The sequence below is a fragment of the Lissotriton vulgaris genome, chromosome 3_2 (genome assembly GCF_964263255.1).
Source record: "Lissotriton vulgaris chromosome 3_2, aLisVul1.2, whole genome shotgun sequence".
NCBI classification, from domain to species: domain Eukaryota; kingdom Metazoa; phylum Chordata; class Amphibia; order Caudata; family Salamandridae; genus Lissotriton; species Lissotriton vulgaris.
The window spans coordinates 276,753,876-276,766,638 of record NC_141690.1 but is presented as its reverse complement, the minus strand read 5'-3'; positions in this window follow the sequence as shown (position 1 = coordinate 276,766,638).

Genomic DNA, 12,763 nt, shown 5'->3' with positions numbered 1-12,763 from the left:
GCGCTTTACAAATGATTGATTTATTGACGCGGATTCCTGCAAAGGACTCGCGGATAAACAGTGCTGGAATTTTATTGGCTGCCAACACTTTAACCAGAAAGTGTTGGCAACCATCTTGGGACTCAAATTAAAGCTGAGTCCCACAAAAAGGGACCCCACTGGGGGTATAAATCATTTTTTAATTCAATTTTGCAGGTGGACCTGCTGATCTGTGTCAAAATTGGAAAAATGATGCGCTGGCTTCCATTTGTCTTTTATAGGAAGCACTTGGGTGGGCCAGTTGCCAGGGGCAGTGTATTATAATTATGCGGGGGGGTGTTCATATGGCAACCCGTGCCCCAGAACTGTGCCACCTTGGGGGAAACAATAATAAACTGATGTGGGGGGGCATACACACCCCCCCAGCAGCCCCAGGGACTGCCACCCACCCCTGGCTAATGCAGTGGGGGCCTAGCAGACCCCCCTGCCAGGGGACCACTACTTTCCTGGGGCTTTTTGATTTTTGACATGGGTAGGCCTCACGAACCCCCTCTGACCCCAAGTACCAAACTCCTTTTTTAGAAATGGGAGTGGGACCCAGTGGCTCCCTCCTGATCCATTCTCGGCCCTGGGGACCACCACCTCCCGGGGCAGGTCTTAAAACAAGAAAGGACGGGGACCACGTGGCCCCCCTCCTTGAGCCAGACTGGTTCTGGGGACTGCCACCCCATAGGACCAGCTCCTGCTATGTCCTGGGGTGCCCACTCCTGGGACATAGCTGTTTACTATGGCTTGGCGGGAGCTTGAGCGTTCCTGCCAAGCAATAGCAAACTGTGCTTTGCTTTCAACAAGCAAGAGCATTAAAATGCTCTTGCTTGCTGAAAGCGGAGCACACTTGTTTTTACAGAGAAGGAGCTGCATATCCAGCAGATACCTCTGTGTCTATGCAATGCCGGCTCCTGTAGGAGGCGGGGAGCCAGCAGGGACCGCTGGAGCTTAAGACTCCCCGCGGTCCACAACATTACAAAGTGGCTACCCACACTAGAGGCCATGCCCCGGGGGATGAGGTCTCAGGGCCAAAAAAAGGTTGGGGGTGCACGGACCCCTCCCCTTATTTATTTATTAATAAAATTGATTTAGAAATGTGGCTGGGCCATGCGGGATGGAGTCCACTGGGCTGAAATTGGCCCAGGGAAGGGAGGCAATGCTGCCCCTCTCCCTGAATAATGAAACATTTTTTTAAACGCGCCTCTTGGTGCATAATTGGTTGGGGGATGAAGGGTCCTTGGTGGAGGAACAAGCCCTCCTGTTATCTTCAGTTAGTCCCATACTGCGCAATGTCTGAGAGAACTTTAGAGGCTACGCCCTCTTTTTCCACTACTCAGCATATGCGCCTCCTGGCGCACTGCTGGTTGGGGTATGAAGTCCCCTTGCCTCTAGAGCATTCTTAGGGGCCAACAAGCTGTCATGTTACCTCGAGTAACTCCCAAACAGCAGGACTACTGAGAGGTCTTCAGAGGCCATGCCCCCTTTCTCTACCACTCTGCAAAGCCGCCTACTGGCACACTGCAGGTTTGGAGATGAAGTCTCCTTGGATGCAGAAGTTACTTCGGTGCCAAGAACCCCTTCTGTTTCCTCCAGTAAGTTCCACTCAGCTGGATTGCTGACAGGTCATCAGAGACCCTACCTCCTTTTTCAGCTACTCTGCAAAGGGGCTTCCCAGTGTACTAATGGTTGGGAGATGAAGTCTTAGGGGTGAGCGCGACAGAAAACTCTGCTCAGCCAAAATTTGGCAGAGTTGTTGCTGAACTCTGCGATCCAAGTGGAATGGCAAAACTCTGAAGACTGTTGGCGGAGCAGAGTTTACTGGCCACCCCTATCGGAGACTCACACACCCACTCACAGACCCACTGAGACACTCATATACTCACTTACAGCCCCACTCATACTCTCTCACACCCATTTACAAACTTACTCAGACACTCATACATTCACTCAGACACTCATGCTGTCACCCAAACACATAGTGTCAAAGGATAGTGGTAACAGTTAGGAAATAACATTTTTAAAACCGCCGAAATTCACTTAAAAAAACCTAAGGTTACAAGGACGTTATTTTTAGGAAATAGAATTTTTTAAACCATAGAAATTCACTGAAAAAAACTAAGGTTACAGGGACGTTATACTTGGGAAACTAATTAAAAAAGTAGAAATTGGCTAAAAATAATACGTGGGTTACAGGGAGATTATAGTTAGGCTCACATTTCCCTCTTACAAAACCAGAGAAATTCAGCAGTTATAGTTAGTTTATCTAAGTATAACGTACACCCCTGCAATGCACTGCCTATGACCCCACATATTATATAATTTATGACATGGTCAGTGACATCACTGTTGACACCGCAAATGACATCACTGATGACATCACTGACAGCATCTCAAATGATATAACTGATGACATCATCCACAGACCCACTCACACACCCACTTATACCCCCATACAACATCTTATAAACCCACTCCCACACAACCACTGACACACCCATTCACAGGCAAATAAAACATTCACACACCTACTCACAGATCCATAGAGCCACTCATACCTCAACTTACCCATACATCCACTACCACAACCACTAACTAACATATACAGCCACTCATGCACCTACTCACTGCTCAACATAGCCACTCACACATCCATTCATACAGATACTTATATACCACTCATATACCCATACAGCCACTCACATACTGCATCAGTCACCCATACAGCTACTTGCACACCTACTCACTCACCCATACAGTCACTCACACCGCAACTCACTCACCCATATATTACTCACACACCCACTCACTCACTCATATATATATTAACACATATGCTCACTCACCTATAGATTCACTGAGACAAGCACCTACTCTCCCATACAACCTCTCTCACACTCACTCACTCATACAGCCACTCACATACCCATTCACTCACCCATACAGCTATTCATACAGCCACTCACTCACTCACCCATACACCCACTTACACTGTTATATTCCATATAGGTACCCTGATATAGGCCGACGTAACTTAATAACCTTTCACCTATATTCTTCCCTACATTACACTTATTACGGCTTACAGGGACTGACCTTTTACCTAGATACGACACTGCATTAAGAACACAGTTTTTTCCCTAGTTCAAAATCTCATACATTAGGCATGAGGATTCTTGGAAGCAGAGCAGGACTACCATCTCCTGTATAATATCTATGTATAAAGTTCATGCCCGACGTCATCCTTAGTCCGACACAGTAATACAGCGCGGTAGGACCTCTGGGGAGACCTATGGGTATATATATCACATCTTGCTAAGATAGACAGAGGAGACCAGGACTTCCCGGCTCACAACTGACCAGAGAGGCTGAGGTTCATGCATGCAGACACTCCAGCTCGCAGCGGTTTAAACACATCCCTCGCTGGGTGTCCAACTCCAGACCAGGACAAGGTCCCACTGTCTCTCACTTCAGGTAATGGGGTTGACTTTATCCTAGAGGGATTCTTGACTTAACACCTACACAAATGCTAGGTACACTTAGGTACATGTATTTAGGGAGGCATCATAGGAGTATGCATCTTTTTATTATTATGTATTTTATATACTTGTGCGTATTCATGATTACTGCAAGATGGTAGAACTTTACCATCCATTTAATTTCAAACTACTTCAAAACATTTATATCTGTTATTGTCTAACGGTTGTTGCAGCTCATCTATTTTACACCAGAATAACAACTGGTCAATAAATGCTTATTGAAAACCCAGGCCCTGTTTGTTCTGTGTATCTCTCCAAGACAGACTAAGTAAGCACAAGTGACTGAGCGAAAAGTAGTACATTGTTTCCACAGTCCTGAGGGATCAGGGTTGTCATGTTCGATGGTTGCCAAGAACTGTTCTCTCCTTGGTAAGAGGAGATTCCAGTGGCATTGTGAGCTAGCTGGTACAAAAGGCCATCATACCCGGTGGGGGGTTTTCAGAATCAGTCTGACACCAATCCTACAGCATATACTGTTTGAACACACAGATCCTGTATAGGATTTATAGGAACTACACGACAACACACCCGGTCACTTACCCAAACAGACACTTCTGTACCTGCTCAGTCATTATTTACAACCACTGACACACCCACACACTCACCAATACAGCCACTCATTCATCATTACAGCCACTTACAGACCCACTCACTCTCCCATACAGATACTAACACAGCCACTCACGTACTCATACACCTAATGACACACCCACTCTCTCACCCATACAAAAACTCACAGACCAACTCAATCATGTATATAGTCTCTCACATACCCACTCATTCTTCTATACACCACTTACAAAACTACATACTCACCCAAACAGGTACTTCCACAACCACTCACCTTAGTATGTATGTTTAACACACAGTGACTTTTAGAAAACATACACAATCACTGGATGATGTCATCAGTGATGTCATTTGAGATGTCAAGTGTGATGTCATTTGAGATGTCCTCAGTGATGTCACTGACCATGTCATAAGTAATGTAATTTGAGAGGTCATAAGCAGTGCATTATGGGGGTGTAATTATAGTTAGCTCAGGTACTATAACTGCTGAATTTCTCTGGTTTTGTACGAGTGAAATCTGAACCTAACTAAAACGTCCCTGTAACATTTGTTTTTTTCAGAGGAAAAAAATAAATAAAATATATATATATGTGACCAAGAGCCTGTGAGCTCGAAACGCGTCTTGTTTTGCCTGTTTAAAATACTCTAAATCGTACCTGGCTGGTGTGGCTTGTCATCCTTGGAAGAGTGAGGAGGATTCTGTGAATATATATATATATATATATATATATATATATATATATATATATATATATATATATATATATATATATATATATATATATATATATATATTACCTACTGGCGGTCGCCAGTAGGTAGTTATAGTTAGGACCTAGCTACCATAGGAAATCCGCTACATTCTATTTGGAATAACTTTGGCGCCGGTTGAGGAATTTGCGTGTAATTTTCCAAAATTTTGGCCAGCTCCGCTCCGCTCCTTCCCTGGAAGTTTTGGGGGGATTCGTCATGCGGGGGCCAAGAAAAAGTGGGGGTCCCAAAACGTGTTTTCCCCACGTTAATTTCCATAGGACGATTAGACACGGCTGAACGGAATTACACCAAACTTGGCAAAATTGTAGGGACTGGTACGCAGAAGTGCCTTTTCTATATTTGGTGAAAATTGCTCCAATGGTTTTTACGAAAATAAACTTCAAAAACACATATATATCTATATACGCACCCGGCGCGACACGGAAGTGTGAGAGCGGAAAGCTGATTGGCTTTCGAGTGTCTGTCAACATTCCAAACAGTCCGGAGAGTCCGCCATCTTGTGTCTCGGTAGAATCGAGACACAAGTGGTAAAAAAAAGGGGGAAATGATTAAAAGGGGGTAGGGTAGACACTCCCTGACCCCCTAGGGTTTCTGAGGGGGGCCTAGAAGGACCACGAAGGGCAAAAAAACTATTTTTTGGGGGGGGGGGGATTTCACGGGGTAAGCGCAGGGTGCGTTTCCATGTACTCGTACCCAGAGCGTACCACAGGGAAAAACAGTGAAAGAAAATAGTGTAAAATAAGAATTTGGATTGCTTAGAGGTAGAGTAGATCTAAAAAGAGCTGTTGTGTTATGTGGGTGATTTAAGTACCTACAAGTAGGTACCGATGCAAAGTCTAAAATTCAAGAGAAAGACTCTGTTCCCCTCATCTGCGAAATGTACACCGTCTCCTCTGTAGACATCTTGCATGTTGAAATGCAAGTTATCGTGGTATATGGAATTCATACCATAGTCTCTCAGGAAAGCAGAAACAGATCCTTTCGGCACCCCCTGAGAAGGTCTAGGGGGTGAGGGGCACTCTACCCTGCCCCCTTTTCACATTCTGAACTATTATGTTTCACTCTCTTCTGTAACTACACAAAATGGCGGCGATAGGGTGCATCAGAGAGAGACAGTGAGAGAAAGGAGGCAGGAGATGAAGAAGAGATGTCAAATACACATTGGAGAAAATATAGTGGGAGAAGGGAAGTAAATATGAGTAAACTTACTATGTAACATAAAAATGTTGCACTCTATACTATAAGTCTCACATTATACTACAATCACTTCGCTACTACCTCATAAATTAGAAATAAAAATGAATAATATGTCAAGCAATTTTTAATTTGTAAATATTAATTTATTGTTCAGAATTTTCATAATTTAAAAGAACTTGTAACATGTCCTCATCAGGAACTTCCTCTTCAATTATATCATCAGGAATCTCCGCATGAAAAGTCTGCAATGATGATTGTTGTAGTTCTATGGTATCCGAAACATTCGATAAATTCTTCGTCAAGAGACTGATCAAAAAATATAATCATTCATGTCATCTCCTCCTTGTGCTTAGAGGTAGGGTAGCTCTGAAAAGAGCTGTTATGTTATGTGTGTGTTTTTTGTACCTACAAGTAGGTACCAAAGCAGAATCTAAAATTCAAGAGGAAGACTCTTTTCCCCTCATCTGTAAAATGTACACCATCTCTCCTATAGATGCCTTGCATATTGTAAAGCAAGTTGTTGTGGTAAATGGAACCCATACCATAGTCTCACTTCCTTTAACTCACCTATACTCCCTCACTTACCTTTCTAAGCCCCCTCACTCAGTCCCCTTCTCTCACTCTTTTCTTCACTTCCTGTGTCTCCTCACTCCCTCATTCCCCTTGTCTCACACTCACTTGCCTTCATCCACCACTCTTTCCTCAACCTCATTGCTCTTCTCTCACCCTCCCTCAGCCCCTTTCTCTTACTATGCTTCCCTCACTTATCCTCATTCCCCATGTTTACTCACCCCCTCACTCCCCTCCCACACTCACTTTCTTTCAGTCCCCCTTCTTCACTTCCCTTCCCCCTCTTCCCTTCCTTCGCTCATTCGCTCATTCTCCTTACCTTACTCACCTTACTCCACTTCACTCACTCCTTCTCACACTCCCTCTGTCCTCTCACTTCTTCACTGCTCTTCTCTCACTCCGTCTGTCTTACCCTCACTCCCTCTGTCCCCTCACTCTTCAATCACCCTCACTCATCTTCAAACCCTCACTGTCATCAACTCACTCTCACTCACTCCACCTTCCTTCTCCCTCACTCCCCTTGGCTTACTCTCACTCCCATTACTTTATCCTCCCTCACCCTCTTTCCCTCAATATCAATCCCCTTTTTTCACCTTGACTCATTTCTTTCCGTCACTCCCTGTCACTCTCCTTCGTTCACTCCACATCAACTCACTCTTGTTTACAACTCACCTTCTCTCACTCCTCTTCTGTCACTTGTTCCCTCTATCACTTTCTCCCCTTCATTCACTCATTTCATTCATTTATTTATTCAGTACACATTCTCCGAAAAAAAGAATTGCAAAATATATAAAGAATATAGCTCTTTTTGGAGAATTGGAGGTAGTTCTGAAAAGAACTTTTTTTCTTCTTCTTTATAACGATTTTATATTTTTTTTATTTTTTTCAGGGGAAAAATAAAACCAGGGATTCCAAAACTGCTCAACAGGACCAAAAAAAAGGGAAAAATTAGGGCTGGGGAGGGCAGCGGTGTTCCTCTCTCTTCCGAGCAATCAGTTCAATACTCTGCTCCCTATAACAGAGTAGTTCATCGCAGTCCATGCATAGAATTTTGATTCGTGCAAAGACCGGCTGCGCGTTCGGGATCATTCTTCCACCTTGTCTTCCCGAAGCTGTTGTTCCACCAGTCAAAGTGCTGGCCCCATCTCTCTGTGCATTGCGTGCCAGGTCCCTGACACTCTCCCTGGAAAAGTTGTTCGGGTGTCTTCTCTGCACATGCTTAATTAAAGTGGCATTTCCAAAACTATATTTTTTATTAGGATTGCCACGTGATAAAGTGGTGCCAAAAATTCTGCAGCACACCTTTGCTGCATTAACCTTTTTTTGTCCTTCGGGGAAGGTAAAAAACTTCCAAATGAAGTGTTCTTTCACTTTTCTGGTAGGAGGATCCTCAGGCAGAAATTCCTCAAACAAATCAGAGGAAGTGTTGTGCAAATCAGCCATCTCTCCAAAATTAGATGCAGAAGCAGGCAAGAGGTGTTCTCTTAGCAAATGCAAAGAGGTAGTGAGGGATATGGGTGGGGACGTTCAATATTTGCGGAAAAAACTGTTATGAACCAATGAAAAGTGTTATTTTAAGATCACATGACTTGACGCGCTTACGCTACGCGCTCCGGAGCGCTTCCGGGGGTGCTTACGGGTCACGTACGTAGGCAATTCCGGGGGCGCTTACGCAGCGCGTCTAAGTGACGTTTAGCTAGATTTTCGGAAATACTTTTAAAGTTAAAATACGGTTATTTAAAATGAAAAATGCTACTTTTATGAGTATGCAACTGAATGCCTTGCATTAATATTTACTTTAAATACACATATACATATTTTTTTCGCTCGCGGAAATAGCGCTTATGCTACATTTATGGGTGCGTTTACGGGTGCGCGAACCCTGAGTGCTCCGGGGTTAAAAAAAAATAAAAACACAGGAAAAATACATTGAATAATTAAAGTTTGAAAAATATGCATTATTTAAATATTTTTTTACAAATTATAATAATTAAAATAATTATTAACAAAACTTAATAATTCACTTTAAAAACCATAGGTTACAAACTCATTATAGTTAGGAATTAGCTTTCAAAAAACCTTTGAAATTCACTGAAAAAACCATAGGTTTAACACTCGTTATAGTTAGGAATTAGCATTTAAAAAATCCTTTAAAATTCACTGAAAAAACCATAGGTTTCACACCAGTTATAGTTAGCCGGGCAATTTACTCATACAAAACCATTGAAATTCTGACGTTATAGTTAGTTGTACTCACTATAACTGGCGCGCCCGCAATGCACTGCTAATGACGTCACATATTACATCACTCATGACATAGTCAATGGCATCACTCATGACATCACTGATGACATCTCAAATGACATCACTGATGTGTGAAACCATGGTTTTTTCAGTGAATATATATATATAAACACACATACATACATACATTTCCATACACCTTTACTACCCAAATACTCACCCTAATCACTAAAAATGCCTTGCCACCCTAAAACCCATACTTACCCTAAATCCTAAAAATTACCTTTGCCACCCAAAATCCCATACCCACCCTAAAACCTAAAAATACCCTTACAACCCAAAAATCCATATATATATATATATATATATATATATATATATATATATATATATATATATATATATATATATATATATATATATATATACACACACATACATGGCGACAGCACCTGAATAAATCAGCATCCGACAATTTGGTGATCCGTGCCTGTTTTTGCCCCGCATCTGGGGGAAGTGTCAGCTTGTGGGGAACGGAGTTCTTCATATACATATACATATACATACATACATATATATATATATATACATACTTATGGGGAACGGAGTTCTTCATATACATATACATATACATACATACATATATATATATATATATATATATATATATATATATATATATATATATATATATATTACCTACTGGCTATCGCCAGTAGGTATATATAGTTAGAATTTTTTCTCTATGGGACTTTTGAAAATTCTATGTCTAATAACTTTGGCGTTTGTGGACGGAATCGGCTGAAATTTTCAGGAAAATGGCACATTTTGATTCTGAGCAGCCCCTGAAAATTTGGGGGGGTTTCGTCAAGGGGGGGCCGAGAAAAAAGGGGGGTCCCAAAACGCGTTTTTTGCATTGAGTTTTCCATAGGGCGGTTGGACTCACTTTTAGCTCGAACGGCTGAATGGATTTGCACGAAACTTGGCAAAATTGTAGGGACTGTTAGCCCGATGTGCCTTTGCTAGGTCTCAATATATGTGCTCCAGTAGTTTTTGAGAAATTAACGTTCAAACCAAGATATATATCTGTAACAGCGCTCTGGGCAGCGATCCGGTCCGCTTACTTTTCGCTTATCGGAACTTTGCGCGCAGAAAGCTGATTGGCTCTCCGGTGTCTGTCAACATTCTAAACAGTCCGGAGCGGACGCCATCTTGTCTCTCGGTAGGATCGAGAGAGAAGAAGAGGTGGAAAACGAAAGGGGAATTTAATGAAAGGGGGCAAGGTATCCCCCTCTTGACCCCCTAGGAATGTTGTTGGGGTTATTAAAGGGTCCCGTGGGGAAAATAAAAAAAAAAATGATTTTTCACGGTAGAAGCGCTTCACGGGCCGCGAACTGGGCCGCAAACTGGTAGCGAAACGGGAATTCGCCATTTTGTGCTTCGTTAATTAAATTACTAGGTATAAGGGGGTGCGGGAGACGTATCCTAATCCCCTTACTAGTTATAAGTGGGTGCGGGAGACGTATCCTAATCCCCTATGTTTCCTGAGGGTGGCTGAGGAGGCTGATATATGTTGATACATCTCTTCCAGCGGCTGTGCGTGAGCTTTTTTTTTTTTTTTGCTGCGTGACAGTCCGGAGCGGCCGCCATCTTGTCTCTCGGTAGGATCGAGAGAGAAGAAAAGGTGAAAAACTAAGGGGGAATTTAATGAAAGGGGGCAAGGTATCCCCCTCTTCACCCCCTAGGAATGTTGTTGGGGTTATTAAAGGGTCCCGTGGGGAACATAAAAAAAAAAATGATTTTTCACGGTAGAAGCGCTTCACGGGCCGCGAACTGGGCCGCAAACTGGTAGCGAAACGGGAATTCGCCATTTTGTGCTTCGTTAACTAAATTACTAGGTATAAGGGGGTGCGGGAGAGGTATCCTAATCCCCTATGTTTCCTGAGGGTGGCTGAGGAGGCTGATATATGTTGATACATCTCTTCCAGCGGCTGCGCCATCTTGCCTTTTTTTCGAATGCCACAATTTTGTCGTGCACGGCAGCCATTTTAGATGCCAGGTTGGTCCCAGGATATCACCTAACCCTGCGGATGTAGTTTATGGCCCCAGCTGTAGAGAATTCAGACATGCCAATCCTCCTGATTCAGGCGTGTGACTACTGATTTCAGTGCTAGTCTCCCGCCTCCCGATTTCTGCAAGCAAAAACCCGGGGGCATATTACGAACAACTAGCGATAATTTTTGTCTCTAACTTGTTTAGAGACAAAAATTATCGCCGCACATCGGCGATTTTTATCGCAGATAAACCTTGCTATTATCGCAGAAAAGTCAGCGATATTCATGTATTATCGACCTAATGCTCTTAGCCATGTTATCCACCTCCCATTGGATAACATGGCTAAGAACTGCTCAGGGCAGGTGTTAGATTTTGGAGATATTCGCGCTTAGCGCGAATATCTCCAAAAGTTGGTAATAGAAGGTAGCGATGTTAGGGACTGTTTCCAGTCGCTAACATCTTGGCACGCCACTTTGCATGTCATTAGTGATAAATATCACTGACATGCAAAGCGGGGCCCAAGATGGTCGCTATCTCCTTTTAGCTGTCACTAACTGGTGTTAGCGACAGCTTGGTAATAGGGAGATAATTTTATCTCCGCTTTCATGGCTTTTAAAGCCAAAAAAAGCGGAGATAAACCCCCTTGATAATATGCCCCACGATTCCTTGGGGGTTTCAGCCGACAGGGCTTGGTATTGTGTTACATGGTAATTTTTCCATGAAACGTCAGAGGGTCGATGCAGGGGTTGTAGAAGAGGTGATAAACCATTTAAGCCTCATGAACAAGCGCATGGTCTTTTAAAGATTTGTGAAGTACTCGGGGCGGCGGTGTGTGTGTGCCCTCTTTCAGGAGCGGGCGGGGGGGCACTGCCAGCAACTTGCCAGGTCAGGTAGTGTTCAACACGTGCATCACCCTTTCTCTGCCTGCTATTGCGCTCCATGCTTCGGAAAGGTAAGAAAAAGAACGTGCATTTGAGTTTGAAATGTCCGATCCTGCAGCAGCACACTTCCAAAGCCCACACATGACAATAACCCGATTCAAGGCCCCATTCACCCGTTTTAAAAAAAATAGATAACACTCCAACAAAGTAAGGTTATAAAACTTTATTAACTACTAACTTTAACAAACGGAACAAAAACTAAAAACATTTAAACATTTCTGAACACAAAAAGCAACAATGGTTAGAAGCGGTCTTTTGTGCGAATAGTCCCAAGGCAGCACAACGTGCAGAGTTCTGGACGGCACCCAGGTGATGTCGCCTGGGTGCCGCACTGGTTTAGGGATCCTACAATGCTGCTCCGAAAATTGGCGTGGGGCGTCCCGGGTGGGGCGAGGGGAGGCCTCGTCAGTAGCGGTCTGTTGTGCGAATAGTCCCAAGGCAGCACAACGTGCAGAGTTCTGGACGGCACCCAGGTGATGTCGCCTGGGTGCCGCACTGGTTTAGGGATCCTACAATGCAGCACAGAAAAACAGCGTGGGGCGTCCCGGGTGGTGCGGGGGGAGGCCTCGTCAGTAGCGGTCTGTGTCCAGTGTCACATGGCTGACACAACATGTACGACAGGCACCCAGGTGATGTCCAGTAAACTGCCGCACTGGTTTTGGTATCCTACAATGCTGCTCCGAAAATTGGCGTGCGGCGGCTCGGGGGGGGGGGCGTGGGGGAGCCGGCGTGAACGGGCCTCCCCAGGTGGCGGCCATCTAGCTGAGTTGCGCTCGCTCTTGCGGCCACAGCGTCTCGCTCACCATGTTGTTGAGTTGCTCCTACTCTTGCAGTGCAGCGATAGGCGGC